This window comes from Callospermophilus lateralis, chromosome 4 (assembly GCF_048772815.1).
Source record: "Callospermophilus lateralis isolate mCalLat2 chromosome 4, mCalLat2.hap1, whole genome shotgun sequence".
Classification (NCBI taxonomy): Eukaryota; Metazoa; Chordata; class Mammalia; order Rodentia; family Sciuridae; genus Callospermophilus; species Callospermophilus lateralis.
This window is the reverse complement of record NC_135308.1, coordinates 97,422,460-97,443,363: the sequence shown is the minus strand read 5'-3', so window position 1 is coordinate 97,443,363 and position 20,904 is coordinate 97,422,460. Positions and strand designations below refer to the sequence as shown.

Genomic DNA, 20,904 nt, shown 5'->3' with positions numbered 1-20,904 from the left:
CAAGACTGGAGAAGTAGGAAAAGTCTGTATCAAACAGCCATGGAGTCTTTGAAGGAAAATTTGAATCTAGGAAGCCAGGTGTGGGGGCACATGTTGTAATGCCAGTCACATGGGAGGTGGAGGCAGGAGGACCTCAGGTTGGAGGTCAGTCTGAGCAACACAGTGAGACAGTCTCAAAAACAATAATAACCAAAAAAAGAAATTTGGAATTTCCTCTGATATGCATTGAAAATCTATTATCAGATATTATTAAAGAGAGTGATATTTAAACTACATTTTGAAGATTATTCTGGGTGCAGTGCACTGAATGAATTAGAGAGGTAAAAGAATAAAAGGGAGTTAAAAAGGCTTTTTACCAATCCAGGTGAGAATCTATCAGGTAGCTAAAATCAAGGTGGAAACAGTAGAGATGGAAAGAACTGAACTAATTAGAGAGATAATTAAAAGTTAAAATTCATCGGATTTGGTGATTGATTAGATATTATCATTAAAGGAAAAAAGATGGTCCCCAGGCTCCTGAAGGAGAAATAGGCTGAATGGTAGTGTTATTTGCTGGGATATCCAAGGGGAAATGTTGACTGTCCTGTTGAAAATAGGAGTTCAGAGGAGTTTTGTTGGGGACATATTTGCCCATAGATGACCACTGAAGCTATGGATGTGAATAGTAACACCCAAGAGGAAGCATAAAGTAAGAAGAGAAGGCAGCCCAAGGCTAGCTCTTGAGAAACATGGGTGTTAAGACAAGTGAGCCAGACATAGTGTCATCTCCCTGTAATCCCAGCAATTCTGAAGGCTGAGGCAGGAGGATTGCACATTTGAGGCCAGCCTCATCAACTAAGCAAGACCCTGTCTCAAAATAAAAATAAAAAAGATTGGGGGCAGAAAGGGAGAAGTCAGCAACTGCTGCAGCAGCTGCCATGGTTTTTGCAAGAAGGAAGATGGCAGATCTGGAAGAAAACTTTTCTGATCAGGAAAAGGTACATATAGCAGCAAAATCTATCATTCATGTCTCTCCTGGATAATTTAATAAGGTCTTTAATGATGTTTGGTTACTGCTTAATAATGATGAACTTCTCAGGAAAGGAACAGTCCATGCATTTGCACAGTATAAGTTGGACCCGTTTTTCCAGTAAAAACTGAAGGTTATGATTATGAGGTATTGATAACAGAACATGGTGACTTGAAAATGGAAATGGAAAGTTTTGGGATCCAAAAAAACCAGAATCTGTTCAAATTTGATCACCTAAGAAAGGAAGCAACTGATCCAAGACCTTCTGAAGCAGAAAATGCAATAGAATCATGGAGAACTTCAGTAGGAACTGTTCATCAAGCTTACATGAAAGAACATTACCCAAATGGGGTCTGTACTGTGTATAGTGAAAAAATCAATGGACAGAAAACCATTATTGCATACATAAAGAGCCATCAGTGGCAAGCAAAAAAAAAAATTTGGAATGGTTGTTGGCGGTCAGAATGGAAGTTTACAATCTTTCCTTGGGTCACTCAGGTGGTTGGCATCTTGAACATTCAGGTTCATTATTATAAAGTGGTGAAGCCGTTATTCCCCCTCCCGCTGTCTGACAAGGTCACAGTGAGGATGAAAGTGCTGGCAAGGCCACATTTGTGGGAAACTGAAACCATGGGACCCTTTTTTATGTAATTGGAACTTTTTATTTTTATGCTCATAAACCTAATAGGAAGCATGAGTATTCTTATTGCTAAACCAAATCAAATTCTAGATGGCCAGAATATAACAGGTGGCTCATGCCTTAAAGGCTGTTTTACTATCTCTCAGGACATTGAGGACAAAACAGAAAAATCTCAACAATCATTCTGGGAAAAGCTACAGGAACTCTAGGCACCACAGTTGATTATATCAACTAAGAACCAAGCTCATATCTTCAGTCTCTCAAAAAGCCTAAGCAGACAGTTATTATGTCTATTGCACGAAGTCCACCATATGTAGCCTATTTGATTAAGCATAGGTTATGGTATTCATCCAGGGGAAAAAAGGCTAATAAAAATATATTTCTCTAATAGACCCTCCTTCACCTTACACAGGGATTTATGATAAGCACAGTTAATATCGGTGGCAGAAGGACTGACTTACAGACCCTTCCTTTTAGTTAAAGATTACAAAGATTTAAGAACTGGCATACTTTGACTAAGGAACAAAGAAACTTTCTGAGAAAGCAGCTTAACCAGTTTTATGAGAATAAGTGTAGGCATTAATTAAGGTTTTATAAGATAAATTTTTAGAATAATGTTAGAAATATTTTTAGATTCTTGGGTTTTTAGCTATGGATTTTTTAGATGCTTTAAGAATATTTTATAGATTTTAGGTTGTTATAAGTTCAAGACTTAGGGGACTTTTAGATGGGATCTTAGATTAGAAATAAAGTACAGGTGTGCCTTTAAACTTAAAGGTTAATGACAGGTTAGGAGACACAGAGTCTAGTTACGTAGATTGGCATCTGTTAAACAAGGAAATGTTACATCCTGGGAAAATCTGGAAATTGTAAATTGATTACACACTTTACTAACGATTCTGTACCCATAATGGATTCTGTACCCATAATGATAAGAAAAAGCAGAACAAAAAAGGACCCAGAGAAATCAGTTTAGCACTCTCTCTGGAGATTGCTCCAACAGAAGGACTCCTTGTCTCATTCCTTGCACCTACGTCACTCACACTTCAGGACTCCCTGGATCCTGCTAGCTTAGGACCTCAGCAATGAAGATGGTAATGTTCAGCTAGTGAGTAGTAAAGATATACAAGATTACCTAACAGAGGTGCAGACAGCCAAAGAATTTATGAGATTTGTAGAAGCTGCAGAAAATGAATACCAGATTGTCATCAGTGAGAATTATCAGACAATGTCAGACACTATTTTCAAATTTGCCAGTTACACGTACTGGCAATTTATTGATTGGAATAAAATTCTTAGCTACAAGATTGGCAAAGAGATGCAGAATGCATAAGGTGAACATTGCATGACGAGATCATTTTAGTGTCTTTGCGCTTAAATTTTTTTTTTTTTTTTTTCCAGGGCTGGGATTGAAGCTCAGTGGTAGAGTGCTTGCCTAGCATGTGTGAAGCACAGGTTCAATTCTCAGCACCACATGAAAATCAATTAATAAAATAAAGGTCCATTGACAATTTAAAAAATATTTTAAAAAAAATTCTTTCCAAAGTATTCAGAACTGTCAAGCTGCCCAGTCAACATTGGCTATTGCCATTAAAAAAACACTGTAATTAATTAGTTGGTGAGAGCACAAGGCTTAGCTAATCAACCAGTATTTTTCATTTCTTTTGTTCAAAGAGGGCAGAAAATGAGTTAAGAATTTCTTACTTTGTTATTTCTTCCTTTCTTACAGTGAAAAGAGGATTCCTCCAGTTTATGGTTAAAAGTTTTTGAAACATTTCAAAAATACTTTACTTGTTGTAACTGTAAAATTATCTTTTGACTTATGATATGGGTAACTTTTGATATTAACCCAATTCTTTTTAATGGGGTCAATAATGGACATTCTACTTTAAGGTGGTTGATAGACTTAGCCGTATATGATGCTAAAGAAATTATCTACAATTTCCCCTCTCACCTCTTCCACTAATGTAAGATTTAGATTTGAGGGAAAACATTTTCTCCTATACCAATTGTGTTAAGCCTCTCAGTAAGGTTATTTAGTGAGTTTAGTTTTCAACTAAACTTTTTTTAAAAACAAGGCCAAGCTATATGCTTCTAATGTTTTTTTTTTCTTATGATAGTTACACAAATCAGCTTGAATTCCATATGTCCCTGAGTTATTTTTAGCATAAAGCCACAAATATATTATAACAAGGCAAGTTGTAATATATATCATCCTGAACTCATGATATATAAAGAACTCAAAAAACTTAATAACTAAAAAACAAAATAACCCAATCAATAAATGGGCAAAGAAACTGAACAGACAACTTCTCAGAAGAAGATATACAACCAATCAACAAACATGAAAAAGTGTTCCACATCACTAGCAATTAGAGAAATGTAAATTAAAACTATGCTGAGGTTTCATCTCACTCCAGTCAGAATGGTAATTATCAAGAACACAAGTAACAATAAATGTTGGTGAGAATGTGGGGAAAAGGTACACTCATACATTGTGGGTAGGACTGCAAATTGGTGCAACAACTCTGGAAAGTAGTATGGAGATGCCTCAGAAAACTTGGAATGGAACCACCATTTAACCCAGTTATCCAATTCCTTGGCATATGCCCAAAGGACTAGGGATATTGTTCAGTGGTAAAGTATCCCTGGGTTCAATCCTGGGGGGCAGGGGGGAGATTGTATAGGTATTTTACAAATTTTCACTTAAAGATCAAATTTACTTGCTTAGCCTAAATTAATTTTTAATGTTAGCCTTATTTTTAAGTACATAACTGTTATAGTTAAAGCAACATCCAGGGGTTTCATAAATTGACATCCAGACCACTTATATATAATCGAATCAAGCCTTTATTGAAGCACACCAGCAGCAACTGACAGGGAACATAAAGTCTGTTCCAGATCAGCCCCAAACAATTGCAAGGGCACTCCTTTTAAGCTTGAAAGCCACAAAAGGAATATTTGGGGGTTTAGCCAAAGCAAGCAAGTCAAGTTACAGAAGTGGGAGAGTGTAGTCAGGTGGCGGGAAGCTTAGCCAATCACAATTAGCCCAGTCACCCCAGTTACAGAAACAGAGCCCAGTGTTCTTGAGGGTTTCTACAACAAAAGGACAACCAACTTGCCCCAGTCATGACCTTTCTATTTGGCATGGCTGTTTTACAAAATGGAATTACTCAACAAAATTGAGTCACTTTGGCTTGACTATCACATAACATGTCTAAATGTCTCAAAAAATTATTTTAAATGTATTTTAAAAGTTTGCTTCTTGCCATGTCCCTTAACCTAGTTTCTCTCTTAGGGAACAAATGTGAATTTATCCAGCTCATTCTTTGCAATAGCTAAACAGTAAATATTACATGCCTTCCATTACTAAACTTGAACACAAAACCTAGGGATGAAGATTTAGTTTGTTAGTAGTTTTTGGCTCAGTGGTTAAATGTCCCTGGATTCAAGACTCACCAAAAAAAGAAGTCTTTTCCTGTTATGAAGCAATGGATAATCTTGTACGTTATTTTGTACAAACATGGGTGTTTTAAATTTGTTTTCATGGAAGCAGAGACTGGGCAAGTGATTTGTTAGGAGAACACTTGTTCTTTTTGTTTTGTTTTGTTTCTTTTTGTGTTGTAGCTCTGGAGACGAAACTCTGGGCTTCGCTCATGCTAGTGAAATATTCTACCACTGAGCTGCACTGCCAGTCCCTCTAGAAAAGCACTGTGAGAAGATATCCACATGAGGAAAGCAAGACAGGAAGATGAAGAAGTAAATAAAAAATGTGGTTCTGAATAAAATCTAGGTTTGTCCTGTTCTTATATACAAATCTGAAGCACAAACTTCTAGAGAACCTTAGACCTATCCTGCTAGCTTTCATTCTGTCAATCTCATAAACTGTTTAGGAGTTTCAGCTGGGGTGGGGTTGACAGCAGGCACATGTTCTTATGGGGAGCTAAGCAGCATTGCCTCAGAATTGAAATTTGGAATCTCCAGATAAAATGGCTCCTTACCTAAAATGGCAAATCTGATGCCAATAGTTATAACTCTGTGGTAGAGTGCTCTGGGTTCAATCCACAGTACTGAAACAAGAGAGAGGGAGAGAGTGTGTCTAATGTGTGTCAGATATGGGCTAACCACACACCATAGAGACTTAGTGACAAATATGATATATAACTTGAGCATCCCTAATACAAAAATCTAAAATGCTCCAAAATTTAAAACATTTTGAACACTGACATGATACCATAAGTGGAATATTCCATACCAGATCTCATGAAATGGATTGCAGTAAAAACTCAGGTGCACAACACATGAACTTTGTTATATACACAGAATTATGAAAAATATTGTATAAAATCATCTCCAGGCTACATATCATATGTATGTGTTTTGTGTGTGTTTGTGTGTAATATATATATATAATTAATTTATATATTTAAATTAATTTAGACTAGGGCCCTATCCCCAAGATATCCCCAAATCCAACAAACTGCAAAATCCCAAACACTTCTGATACTAAACATTTCAGGTAAGGGACACTTAACATCTAATCCCAGGCTACAAAAACTGAAGAGATTAGTGAGGGAGATAAACAAGTGAACAGATATCATATGCTATAGATTGAGTCTTAAATGTTTCTCAAAAGCCCACCTGTTTTTTTTTTTAAAGAGAGAGAGAATTTTTTAATATTTATTATTATTTTTTTTTTTTTTTATTTATCGGCGGACACAACATCTCTGTATGTGGTGCTGAGGATCGAACCCGGGTCACACGCATGCCAGGCGAGCGCGCTACCGCTTGAGCCACATCCCCAGCCCCAAAAGCCCACCTGTTAAAGGTTTGGTCACCAGTTTGAGGTGATACTGGAAGATAGTGGAACCTTTAGGAGTAGTGTAATGCCAGATTCGTGGGACCCCAATAGACCTCCAGGAGCCGAATCCAATGCAATCACACAAGAGTCTTTATTGTAAGTCTGGACTCACAACTATTCCGATGCAGCGGAATGAGTTCTGACCCTTAGTTCAGTGAGGATTTATAGGCTTTTGGGGGGATATTCAATGCATCACAACATCACACAGCAAATCATTTCATGTCGCGGGAAAGTCAAACAACAACTCTTACATAGATTAACACATTCATTGGTGGGAACAAGTCGGGTAAGAGAGATTGGTTACTTCAAGTGGTGGATACATTTGAACTGATTGGTTTAGGCCGAGAGGGGTTGCAAGAATGTATATGCTAAACTGCAGGGTTGCCTAAACATGTTATCAATCACAGAAACTACCTGGTATTTCAGATATTTTCCCTGTCTCCCACTGATTGGTGGTTGCTAGGGGGTTACTATGGGTCCTCACCTAGCGTAACTGAGTCAGGGACACTGGCGCCACAGATCTCCCCTGTTAAACAACTCAGCAGGATGGGTATGTGCCTGGGAGGTTCTGAGGGTTTTTCCAAGGACAAGGGTCACGCCCCCTCCCTCTGGACAGGACTTAAGGTAGAAGCTGCTTTCTCAAAAAATGGAGTCACGTCAGTTTCTCAGTAGGACCTAATGCAAAAGTTAGGTCACCAGGGTTGTGCCCTTGAGGGGGCATGGGACCTTGGCTCCTTCCTCTCTCACTTCCCAGCTGTCACTAGTTGAGCAATCTTAGTTTATCATGTGCTTCCCACCATGGTATGCTGACTCAGCACAGACCCCAAAGCAATGGAGCCAACTGTGAACTTTAAAACTATGAGCCAAAATAAACATTTCCTCCTTTTAAGTTCACTAATCTCCGATATTTGTCACAGCGACTAAAGCTAACGCATCATGTCATAAAATGAAACTGAAAGTATATTATTTTAGATACAATTAGGAAAATTTTCTTCAGTTGCCTTCTGTGACTCATTCTCTCTTGACTTTGCTATTTCACTGGCTGCTACCTCCTGTTACCCATTGCTAATTCCTCTACAGTGCTCCAAACTCTAAATTTTAGAGTGCCTCTAATTCATTCTTCGGACCTCTTCCTCTCTGTCTACTTTACTCCTGAGGTGTACTACAAGCTGATAATTTCCCACTTATATTCCAGCCCAAACCCCTGAGTATAGCTCTGAATTCCTATTTGACATCTCCACTTGGATGTAAGATAGGCATCTCTGGCTCAGCTTATCTAAAAACAAATTCCTGATTTCTTCCTCAAGTCCACTCTTATAGCATCTGTATCTCAGTTTGAAAATTTTTTTCTTTTACACACTTAGAACAAAAATCTTGTAGTCACTTTTGACTTCTCTCTTTTCCTCATACTTTGCATAAGTCCATTAACAAATCTTATTGATTTTAAATTCAAAACATCATATATCCATAATATCACCACTCCTTACTACATTATTGCTACCACTCTGGTCCAAGCCATCATTTGTTACCCAGAGTATTGCAATAATTCCTGAATAATATCTCTCTCTGCACCTCTGTGTCTATTATTCACACATTACTGTAAGTGATTCTATTAAAATGCAAATAAGATTAGGGTTTTGTTTTGTTTGGTTGGTTACTTGGGATTGTATCCAGGGGATACTTTACCCCTGAACTACATCCCCAGCTCTTTTTATTTTGAGACAGAGTCTAGCTAAAGTCTTGCCCAGATTAGTTACTTGTGATCCTCCTGCCTCATCCTTCTGAGTTGCTAGGATTACAGGCCTGTACCTCTGCACCTGGCTTTCTGATGTATTTGAACTCAAAACCTCCTATGACTTCCTATCTCACTCATGATTTTCCAACCCAAACCCTGGGCTCCCTAATATCATCTCTTTATATTCTTCCCCTTGGGTTCCTCAGCTCCAGCCATACTGACTTACTTTTCATTCCCTGAACACCAGTGTACTTCCACCTCAGGACCTTTGAATTTACTCTTCCTTCTGTTTGTGCCGCAGTCTGGCTGGGCACAATTCAGGAGCCACTTGTCAAAAGAAACTAACTTTATTTTTAGAACCACACATGATAAACAAAACAGCTCCTCAGGAAAAAACCCTCAGAGCCCAACTGCCACCACCAGCTTCCCCCAAGCCACACACCCCAACAACCTCTTCCTCCCACAATCCTCCTGCTCTTGAGGCCGATTGGCTGGGTCGCATGGGCGGAGCCAAAAAAAGTCCCCCAATGAGCAGCTCCGTGGTCTGAAAGGGCAGGGAAACAGCCCAATGAGCATCACCGCAGAGGAGCCAATCAGCTAGATGTTGCTGGGGCCGCTGTGAGCCAATCATCAGCTGGCAGTCTGAAAGTTTGCTGGGGCCCCTTCAGCTCATCAGCTGGCAGTCTGAAAGTTTGCTGGGGCCCCTTCGACTGTGGCTCTCAACATCTCCCCCTCTCTGTTTAAACAACAAGCATGTGGCTTAGGGACCGTGCCTGCCTTAGGTTGTCCAATAGTACATATGATCCTTACCCGTTATCGGATGAGCTGACCTCAAGGCGTCAGCCTCCTGTCTTAGGTTGGTACCATAGTAATTGGATCTTACCCGTCATTGACTACCAGTCCAGTATACAGCCACACCTGTGTAGAGGTCTTTGTACCAGCGGGGGGGTGAGGTTCTTTGTCTCACCTCTGTTGGCCCCCAAATTTTAGCTGAACGATCATGACAAACAGAAGGGAGGAAGATACACCAAGCCAGCTGACGGCTCCTTTTGGGAAAATTGTACCACCGATGACACCATCAGCATAAATACCCCAACACTACCAGAAGTTGCTGCACCAACAGATAGTTCACAATGCATACAAGTGAGTTCACAATGCATATAAGTGATACATAGTCCAGGCAAGTTCTGCAAGCAGTTCAGTGATGGCTATTGCAGAAGCTGTAGATTGGTTTTATCTTTGTCTTCATGCACTGGGATGAAGATAGGAATTCTGGCAATAATGGCTAAAGAAAAATTATATAACATTATATAACATTCCAGAAGGCACTAAAAGAAAACAATTTTCTTAACAATTTACATTGTCTTCACTGAAGATAGGAATTCTGGCAATAATGGCTAAAGAAAAAATTATGTAACATTCCAGAAGGCACTAAAAGAAAACAATTTTCTTAACAATTTACATTGTCTTCACCGGCACTGGAATGAAGATAGGAATTTTGGCAATAATGGCTAAAGAAAAAATTATGTAACGTTCCAGAAGGCATTAAAAGAAAACAATTTTCTTAACAATTTACATTATCTTTAAGAGAATTATTAAATATAATGAAAAGGAAAGGTGAAAGTAAACAAACAGATCTGTTAACCTCCTTTTTTGTTCACATTTTAAAACAATCTTTAACAGCTGTTTACCCAATTTAAATTAAACCATTTAAATCATGTGAATAAAAAAAAAATTATTTGGATCCATTTTTTCATGAGCGCTCATCATGTATGACATATGGACATACGTACATTCAAACACAAAACACAAGTGTGCACACATAATACATACGACACATAACATAATAGTAAAGGCCTTATAACTTTTTACAGGTGAAATCTCCATTGCAATGTTTAAAAACTCTATAGTCAAAAAATAGGACTGATCAGCAAAACATTAACTTAGGTCTGTATGAGCTCAAAAAAAAAAAAATATATGGGAAAGGGCAATAATAAAATAGATATTGAAAAAAGCATTCTGGTTCTGTCGCAGATGTAAGAATAACCAAACTGGAGTTCTGGATATCACATCTTCTTTTTGGTCTGTAGAAATCGCTTTAGTTAATCTGTCTGGAATCCAAATCAGCTGCTGTTCTCCCTGTGGAAACACACAAACAGACCCCCGACTCCAGACAATTACTGGGTCAGGACCTTTCCATTGTCCTGTTAGAATATCCTTCCAAAGTACCTTGGGCTTATATACATTTTTTGGACACATATGCCTTTCCGCAGCACTAAGCCCTGATGAATCCAAATTTTAAAAGTTTAGAGTAAAAAGGGTTATTTTAAGTTTATCTTTGGGGAATATATACCCCTTCCCAATTCCTTCTTTTTGCTTTAATAAGTACATTTTAATAGTTTGATGAGCTCTTTCAACTATGCCTTGTCCCTGTGGATTGTATGGGATTCCTGTTATATGAGTAATGCCAAATGATGAGCAAAATTGTTTAAAAGAGGTAGAAGTATAACCAGGGGCATTATCTGTTTCTAACTGTTTTGGAACGCCCACAGTGGCAAAATTTTGTAAGCAATGAGCTATAACATCTTTAGTTTTTTCTCCGGCATGAAGGGAGCCCATCAAAAATCCAGAAGAAGTATCAACTGTAACATGCAAATATTTTAATTTTCCAAATTCTGGCAAGTGTGTGACGTCCATCTGCCAAATATGGTTAGGTATCAATCCTTTAGGATTGACTCCAAGATTAACTTGTGGTAAAAAGGTCACACAATTTTGACATTGTTTTATTATTTGTCTAGCTTGTTCCTTAGTTATTTTAAAATGCTTTTGTAAATTATTAGCATTCACATGAAACCTTTTATGAAAATTTATAGCTTCTTCTAATGTAGAGAAAATATGTATGTCATGTGTAGTATTATCTGCTAAATCATTGCCCAAACTAAGGGCTCCAGGCAATCCTGTATGTGCCCTGGTATGTCCTATAAAGAATGGATCTTTTCTGTCCCAGATTAGACTTTGTATAGTGGAAAGCAAAAAGAAAATAGTAGAGGAAGGGGAAATCCTACCAGCATCTTCAAGAGATACTATAGCATTAACTATATACTTGACTATCGGAAAATAAATTAAATACAGAATTTTTAAACATCACAAAAGCCTGTAATACTGCCTTAAGCTCTACCTTTTGAGCTGATTGTTTGGGTACTAAAAATGTAAAAGTTTGATCAGGTGTAACTATTGCTGCTGTACCATTATTTGATCCATCAGTGAATATATTTGGAGCATTCCCGATAGGTGTTTTTCTTGTCATTTTTGGAAAAATTACAGGATGCGATGACCAAAAAGATAATAAAGGATTAGATGGTAAGTGGTTATCAAATGAAACATTAGATTTGCACATGATTATTGCCAAAGTATTTAACTCATTAGCTAACTCATCAATTTGATTCATAGTATATGGAGTAATAATTTTATTGGGAGAAATTCCAAACACTCCCTTCGCTGCTTTTATTCCTTTGAGTATTAATTGTCCTACAGCCTCAGGATACCTAGTAAGAATAGTGTTAGGAGAATAAGATAAATGTATCCATAATAATGGGCCTTCTTGCCAAAATACTCCTGTAGGAATATTTTTTGTTGGTAGTACAATAAATAATAAAGGCAAACTTATATCAATTCTATCCAAATGCATATTTTCCATATATGTTTCAATGATTTTTAATGCCTTTCTTGCTTCAGGCGTTAACATTCGGGGTGAATTTGGATCTGATGGACCTTTTAGGATATCAAATAAAGGTCCCAACTCTCCTGTTGGTATACCTAGATAAGGCCTTATCCAATTTATGTCTCCTAATAACTTTTGAAAGTCATTAAGTGATTTGAGTTGATCTACTCGTATTTGAATTTTTGGTGGACAGACCATGGTTGAGGATAATAGAACTCCTAAATAATTAATTGGAAAATTTAATTGTACTTTATCTATTGCTATCTCTAGATTATAATTTTTTAATAAGTTTGTAAGTGTGGCATAACATTCTAGCAATGTGTTTTTAGCTTTGTTTGCTAATAATACATCATCCATATAGTGAAATATTTGTAGTTCAGGATTTTGATTTCTAAGTGGCTGGATTGCTTTGTTAACATAAATTTGACACATAGTTGGGCTGTTAGCCATCCCTTGAGGGAGTACTTTCCATTCATATCTCTGATCAGGACCTTCATGATTCAGTGCAGGGATAGTAAATGCAAAACGTGGACTATCCTCAGGATGAATTGGAATTGGAAAAAAACAATCTTTAATATCTATAACTAAAACATACCAAGTTTTTGGCAAAGCAGACAATTGAGGAATCCCCGATTGAGCAGGTCCCATAATAACCATCTCATTATTAATGGCTCTTAAATCTTGCAATAATCTCCATTTACCAGATTTCTTTTTGATGACAAAAATGGGAGTATTATGGGGAGATACAGAAGGTTGTATATGTCCTTCTGCTAATTGTTGTTTGACCAGATCATGGGCTGCTAGTATCTTTTCTTTAGTCAGGGGCCACTGAGGAACCCATACTGGTCTTTCTGATTTCCAAGTAATTTTTATTGTCTCAGTGGCCCTTTCTGAAAATCCAACCCATGTCTGTCTGTTCCTTGATCTATTTGTATTGGTGCTGCTATACCTTGTTCTTGTTTTCCTAATCTTTTTCCTTTCCTAAAACCTTGTCTAGTCATAATAGTGGGTGCATTTTGGTTGATGTTATTTGTTAATGTCAAACCTAATTGATCTAGGACATCTCGTCCCCATAAATTTATAGGAAGATGATCCAATACATATGGCTGTATAGTTCCTTCACATCCTTCAGGATCCTTCCAATCTAATACCATTGCACTTCTATGGGGATTAGTCGCCACTCCTAGGCCTCGAAGCGTTTGAGTGGCTTGTTGTAATGGCCAATGTTTTGGCCATTCTTGACGAGAGATGATGCTAAGGTCTGCACCTGTATCCAGTAGCCCATTAAATTCATGTCCTTGAATATTTAGTTTTAGCATGGGGCGAGAATCTAAATTTAAAGACAGCATAGCCCAATCTACACCTGTGGAGCCTAATCCCTTGGAACCTCTTTCTATAGCAGGACTGGAAAATTTATCATGTAGGCTTGGTATTATTAGTAACTGTGCTATTCTATCTCCTGGTGAAATTACTGATATACCATTTGGAGAACTGGCTATAATTTTTATTTCACCTTCATAATCGGGATCAATTACCCCAGGACTTATCATAAGTCCTTTTAGAGTAGAAGAGCTGCGTCCCAATAATAAGCCTACTGTTCCTTTGGGAAGAGGTCCTTTCACCCCTGTGGGAATGATTTGAACTCCCATCTCTGGAGTTAGTACTGATCTGGCGGAGGCGCAGATGTCCAACCCTGCGCTCCCTCTGGTTTGTCTGATGAGGGATCTGATGGAAAATGTGTCCTGGGCACTACCCTGATGGGGTTGCTGGGTTCCTCCAGTGCTCCGTATATTTGTGGTTTTGGGCTCCGGAGCATTAGGCCCCCCTGTCCATTTTTTGGCAATGGAGCCCAATGCCTTTCTCCACGATATTGTGGATAAACACTTGGTCCTTGTTCGTTTTTTGATAATGGAGTACCCTCTATGGTGGTTTGAGAACGGCATTCATTAGCCCAATGTCTCCCTCTACGGCATCGTGGGCAAATACCCGGTATTCTACTCCTTTGATACCTAGTTTTGTTAAACCCTCCTCCTATGGGGCAATTCCTTTTAAAATGTCCTGTTTGTTCACAATTGTAGCATGTTCTTGGCCTGGAATCTAAAGCCTGTTTTACTGCAGCTGCCACAATTTGCCCTTGTTCATTAATGTCTCTGGCATCTAAAGCCTGTTTTACTGCAGCTGCCATGACTTGCTCTTGTTCATTAATGTCTCTACATAATTTAATATATGTGTTTAAATCTTCATGTTTCCATGGTCTAATGATATCTCTGCACCAACGATTCGCTTGGTCATAAGCCAGTTGTTTTATTAATGGCATTGCTTGTTCTGTATTCCCAAAAACTCTGGTAGCTGTTTGAATAAGCCTATCTACAAATTCAGCATAAGATTCATTAGTTCCTTGTATTATCTTAGATAATTGACCTTGTAAACCTCCATGTCCTTTTAAAGTCTTCCATGCCTTAACTGCATCTACAGCAATTTGTAAATATACACCAGGATCATATGCAATTTGTTGCTGCTGATCCTCATAAGGTCCCTTTCCTAACAACATATCTAGATTTCTCTGAGGATAACCAGCTGCTGCATTTCGCCTAGCCGTCTCCTTGCAAAATTCCTCATTGGCAACCTTCCATAACAGGTATTGTCCTCCATTTAGCATAGCTTTACAAATATTAGCCCAATCTGCTGGCATCATGTTCAAGTTGGTAATGGATTCGACCAAGCTTACAGTGAAGGGTGCTTGAGGACCATAGGTTGTTACAGCCTCTTTTAGCTGCTTCACTGTTTTGAAATTTAAAGTATGGTAAATTCGCTGCCCTCCTACCTCAAATACAGGGCATGTTAATACTTGAGATCCTGTCTCAGGATCTGAACTATCCACTGCGGGGGTTGGGGGCCTCTCAGCATATGGAAGTGGCCTTGTCAGTTGGACACTTATGTCCTCTGGTGATAGAAAGGTGTTAGTAGCAGTCTCCTGTAGAGGTGGTGCTGTTGGTTGGACACTTACGCCCTCTGGTGATAGAAAGGTTTTAGTAGCAGTCTCCTTTTGTAACTTTCCCCCTGATGGCTTTTTCTGCTCTAAACTTTCTTTCTCTGTCTGATTAGCTCGAAAGACCTTCTCTTTTACTTGAATCTTTTCCTCTTTCTGACTAACTTGAGAGACCTCCTCATTTACTTGAATCAATATGTCTTCTCCTTCCTCTACCTTTGTCTGAATTGAAGGTTTTGGACTAAGAAAACCAGATACCAATGCCCACAATGCCAGTGTGCCAGCTGGCAGAGTTCCTGGGCTGTTCTTTTCTATTCTTTTTAAATCTTCACCATGATGGTTCCATTGTGATATATTTAACAACTCCTCCTTAAAAAGCCATGGGCTACATTTTTGCATTGTATCAACGTATGCCCTGACTGTTCTTGATTTTACTGAGATGCCTTCTTCCTCTAACAATTTACTTAACACTCTTTCAGTTTGTTTTTTCTAGTTTCTGATCCCGTATTTCTACTATAATACAACCCAACAAGATAACGCCAAACAAAACCAAGACAGAATGAAATAAAAATGGAACAACAAAAATTCATTATAGCCTTTCTATCCTCCTTACATGTGCATCTGTCCTTTCTCCCTATCTGTTCCTCAGACGTAAATAGTTTTTCCTCAGAAGTGAGCGGTTTTTCTTCCGTCTCACTCATCTCCAGGGACAGGCAACTTAAAACAAAAATGAAGCAAAACAAAAGAGGAATCTTAAAATGGCTCCCCATCCTCTCACCCTGCCCTCAGGGGCGAGCGATTTACTTACCCTCAGTCGCTCCCCGTGCGAGCCACCAAATGCCGCAGTCTGGCTGGGCACAATTCAGGAGCCACTTGTCAAAAGAAACTAACTTTATTTTTAGAACCACACATGATAAACAAAACAGCTCCTCAGGAAAAAACCCTCAGAGCCCAACTGCCACCACCGGCTTCCCCCAAGCCACACACCCCAACAACCTCTTCCTCCCACCATCCTCCTGCTCTTGAGGGTTGGCTGGGTCGTATGGGCGGAGCCAAAAAAGTCCCCCAATGAGCAGCTCCGTGGTCTGAAAGGGCAGGGAAACAGCCCAATGAGCATCACCGCAGAGGAGCCAATCAGCTAGATGTTGCTGGGGCCGCTGTGAGCCAATCATCAGCTGGCAGTCTGAAAGTTTGCTGGGGCCCCTTCAGCTCATCAGCTGGCAGTCTGAAAGTTTGCTGGGGCCCCTTCGGCTGTGGCTCTCAACATGTTTGAATCAATTTTTCATCACATATCCATGTGTTTTTCTTCCTCACTTCCTTCATGTCTCTATTCAGATGTCACCTTGATGGTGATACTGTCCTGACTTCCCATATAAAATAATGTTTCTATGTCCCATCATGCCCATCTTGTTTTCTCCCCTGGCATCTATTACTATTTGTTTTGTTGGTAAAGATGGCGCCGGGAGTGTTTCTCTTCTGGGAGCTCAGGAAAGATGGTGCCCGGAGCACTTCTCTTCTGGGAGCTCAGGCGGCGAGAGCTGCTCACTTCAGAGGGAAAAGAAATCAAAAATAAGACTGAAATATTAGCTTTGCTTAAAGCTCTCTTTCTGCCTAAAAAGTTAAGCATCATGCATTGTCCCGGCCACCAAAAAGGAAACCACTCAGAAGCCAAAGGGAAAAAATTGGCAGATGAAACAGCCAGGAAGGCAGCTCTGGGGCCTCAACTCTTGACAATAACTTTATTGCCGCAATCATCAAAAGACCATAAGGATCAATGGGTCTATGAGGACAAAGATTTAGATATTATACAGAAATTAAAAGCCACTTACAATCCAGAGAACCAGACCTGGGAATACCAAGGAAAGATCCTAATGCCCCTTAAGAATGCTAAGGAACTTGTAAAATCATTGCATGGACTGACGCATCTTGGGGCTAAAAAGATGAAAGCTCTCCTGGACCGAGGAGAAGGTACTTTATATCTTCCTAATAGAGATCTACTCCTCCAGCGGGTTGCTGAAAATTGTCAAGCATGTGCCCAGGTAAATGCTGGCAAAGTCAAGGTGGGAACAGGTGTCCGGGTAAAAGGACACAAACCCGGAACTCACTGGGAAATAGATTTTACTGAAGTCAAACCTGGTATGTATGGATATAAATATCTGTTAGTCTTTATTGACACTTTTTCTGGATGGGTAGAAGCATTCCTCTTCCGCCATGAAACTGCTAAGGTTGTTGCTAAGAAATTACTGGAAGACATTTTTCCGAGGTATGGAGTGCCTGAAACAATTGGGTCAGACACTGGGCCTGCTTTCGTCTCCCAGGTAAGTCAGGCAGTGGCCAGTTCCTTGGGGATTAATTGGAAGTTACATTGTGCTTATAGACCCCAAAGTTCAGGACAGGTAGAAAGAATGAATAGAATTATTAAGGAGACTTTAACCAAATTAACGCTTGAAACTGGCACTAGGGACTGGGTACAACTCCTACCCTTAGCCCTATATCGAGCCCGGAATACTCCGGGCCCTCAGGGACTTACCCCATTTGAGATCCTATACGGTGCCCCACCACCTGCTGTAAATTTTTATGAAACTGAAATTTTTGCTCTAACTACCCCATCCATGCAGACTCATTTGCACGCTCTGCAGCTGGTCCAGAAGGAGGTCTGGAAACCGTTAGCAGCAGCATATAAGGAAGGACTCAACGCCCCCTCAGTGCCACATCCCTACAAAATCGGAGACACCGTCTGGGTGCGCAGACATCAGAACAAGAACCTCGAACCTCGGTGGAAAGGACTTTACACCGTCCTGCTGACCACCCCCACTGCGATCAAGGTGGACGGCATTGCTGCCTGGATCCACGCGTCACATGTAAAGACTGCCCAGTCACCGGAGTCGATAGACGCCCAACAAGATCCAAGATGGAAGTTATAATGCACTCAAAACCCACTAAAGATAAGACTTACACGATGCTAATCATCCTTGCTTTTTATTTTGCTCCCCTTACGTCAGGCAATAGCCCTCATGTTCCCATGAAATTAACTTGGCAGGTATATTCTCAAACTGGGGAGATAATCTGGTCTATTACAGCAACCCACACCCCTGGCACTTGGTGGCCTACCTTGACCCCGGATTTCTGTCAGTTAGCAGCTGGATTAGATTCATGGGATATTCCAGACAAGACATACAACCAGCTCCAATCTTATAATACCCATGTCGGCACCCATTGCGGATGTTCAACACCAGGTGCTAGGTGCCGAATAGGCCACTATGATTTTTATGTCTGCCCACGAGATGGTAGAACTCAATCCCAGGCATACAACTGTGGGGGATATGAGGCATACTTCTGCTCCTCCTGGGGCTGTGAAACCACCGGAGATGCTTATTGGAAACCTAATTCAAGCTGGGATCTTATACAAGTAACCAAGAATTTTTTTACCCCCAATGACCCCCGCTCCTGCCATACCCAGCCTGTAAAGACAAATTTAAAGAGGGCCAATCACTGCCTCTGAAAATACAATTCACAAGTAAAGGCAGAGAAAAACTAGATCCCTGGCTTACCGGTAGAACCTGGGGACTTAGATGGTATCTACCAGGGAACGACTGAGGCGTTACTCTTAAAATTAAATTGTCCCAAACGCCCATTGTGATTAATTCAATAGGGCTGAACCAGGTACTGGGAGACCAAAAGGTCCCCATACAGTCTAAAAAAAACCAAGGTCTCTATGAAAACTTCCCCCAGCAAGCCACCCAGCATGCTAACCTCCTCCGGCCATTCTCCTGAGTTCACTCATTCAGGAACTGGAGATCGCTTATTTAATTTGATTCAAGGAGCATTCAACGCCCTCAATTCTACTGACCCCAGTCGTACCCAAGATTGCTGGCTGTACCTTACCTCTAGCCCACCCTATTATGAAGGGATCGCTATAGTATCCAATTGGAATAACAGCACTCATCCTGACTCTAAATGTGCATCTTTACCTAGCTACAAGCTCACTATCACTGAGGTAATGGGGCAAGGGATCTGTATAGGAAATGTACCTCCATCACACCAGCCTCTTTGTAATACTACCCTCCAGGTGACTGATTCCCAAAACAGTTATTTATGGGGTCCCAACGGGACATATTGGGCCTGTAATACTGGACTCACCCCCTGTGTTTCCACAACAGTTCTCAATGCGTTTACTGATTTCTGTGTGCTAATACAGTTATGGCCCAGAATATCGTATTTACAGACAGATTATGTCTTAGGACGACTGGAAGGACAATATTGGTATCCCAGGGAACCAATAAGTATGACCATCGCTCTCCTCTTAGGTATAGGTGGGATAGCAGCAGGAATAGGAACTGGGACAGCTGCTTATGTCCAAGGAAGCCAGCTACTGCACCTCCAGATGGCAATGAATGAGGATCTGTCCGCCATGGCTAAGTCTATAACTGCCCTAGAAAAATCATTATCCTCCCTTTCTGAAGTTGTCTTGCAGAATAGGAGGGGATTAGATCTACTCTCTCTGCAGGAAGGGGGATTATGTGTAGCCCTAAAAGAACAATGTTGTTTTTATGCCGACCATACAGGGGTAGTTTGGGAAACCATGGAAAAAGTCACTGAGAGATTAGCCAGGAGAAAGAAAGAATTTGAAGATCAACAAGGATGGTTTGAACATTATTTTAATAAATCCCCCTGGCTAACCACCCTTCTGTCTACCATAGCTGGCCCCCTCATTATCCTGTTACTGATACTTACTTTTGGGCCCTGTATCCTTAATAGATTAGTGCAGTTCATAAAAGAAAGACTTTCAGTAATCCAAACTATGGTTCTTACTCAGAAATATCAGTTACTTAAGCAACAAACAGGGTCACAGAGGAGCCTGGTTCAAGACCCCGAACAAGCAGAAAGATGGATATAAGATTCTATCCATGATCAAGAAAAAGGGGGGAATGAAAGTCCCTAGCCCAGCAACCTCAGGCCTAGTTACAAAATCACCAGGGCATGTCACAAACCTGCGCAGGATCTGTTTTTCAGATTTTCAGTTAAGTGTAACCGATTAAGAAAGAACCGGACGGTTGGGAAAGAACCGGGTAACTATGTCCCAGGGCACGATTGAGCAAACAGAAACAGATAAGCAGGAACAGAGAAAACAGAGTGCAAATATGTGGTTTTTCCGGGAACATAAGTTGAAAAACAACCTTGCCCCCTGAGTAACCTATATGCCTGAACCAATAAGCAACCTGTTACTGTGCTATGTATGTAACCTTCCCCCTTACCCTATAAAAGAACTGTACCCCAAAGCCCGGTGTGCCAGTTCACCGAAGCTCCGGCTGAGGTTCTGCTGAGCACCCGCAGGCGCCTGTGTTTTAATAAACTGCCTCTTGCTTTTGCAGCCAGTGTATTGCGTGATTCTCTTGGGACAGGGAATCTGAGAGTCTTTCATTATTACACATATAGAACACAATTTTTCATATCTCTATATAAAGTATATTCACACCAATTCATGTCTTCATACTGTTATGCTCGAACTTGGAACCCCCAAAAGACCACCAAGACCAAGATCGATGTAAGCAGCAAAGAGATGTTTATTGCAAGCTAGCTTTGTCCTCCATGTACACACAGCAACTGGTGACACTGAGAGGCCCTGAGCCCAGGATTTCTTTGGGGGAGGCAGGGACTTCACATACATCATAGCATCTCTTAGCAAATCCTCACACACCGCGGGAAAATCATAAAACAACTCTAAAATATGATTAGCACATTCACTGGTGGGAACAAGTTGGGTAGAGGTGATTGGTTACTACAAGAGGGGGATTCATTTGAACTGATTGATTTTGTTCGTGCTGAACTACTGGGAGGGTCATTTGGCATCCCAGGTATTTCCCTGTCTCATGCTGATTGGTGGCTGCTAAGGGATTGCTATGGGTCGCCACCTAGCCTGACTTGAGTCAGGGACACCTGGTGCAGCAG

At 40.2% G+C, this 20,904-nt stretch overlaps 1 pseudogene; it reads left to right on the top strand.

The window, feature by feature from the left end:
• The first annotated feature begins 938 nt into the window (after window positions 1-938).
• On the top strand, window positions 939-2,982 carry LOC143396790 (F-actin-capping protein subunit alpha-2-like; annotated as a pseudogene).
• The last annotated feature ends 17,922 nt before the right edge of the window (window positions 2,983-20,904 follow it).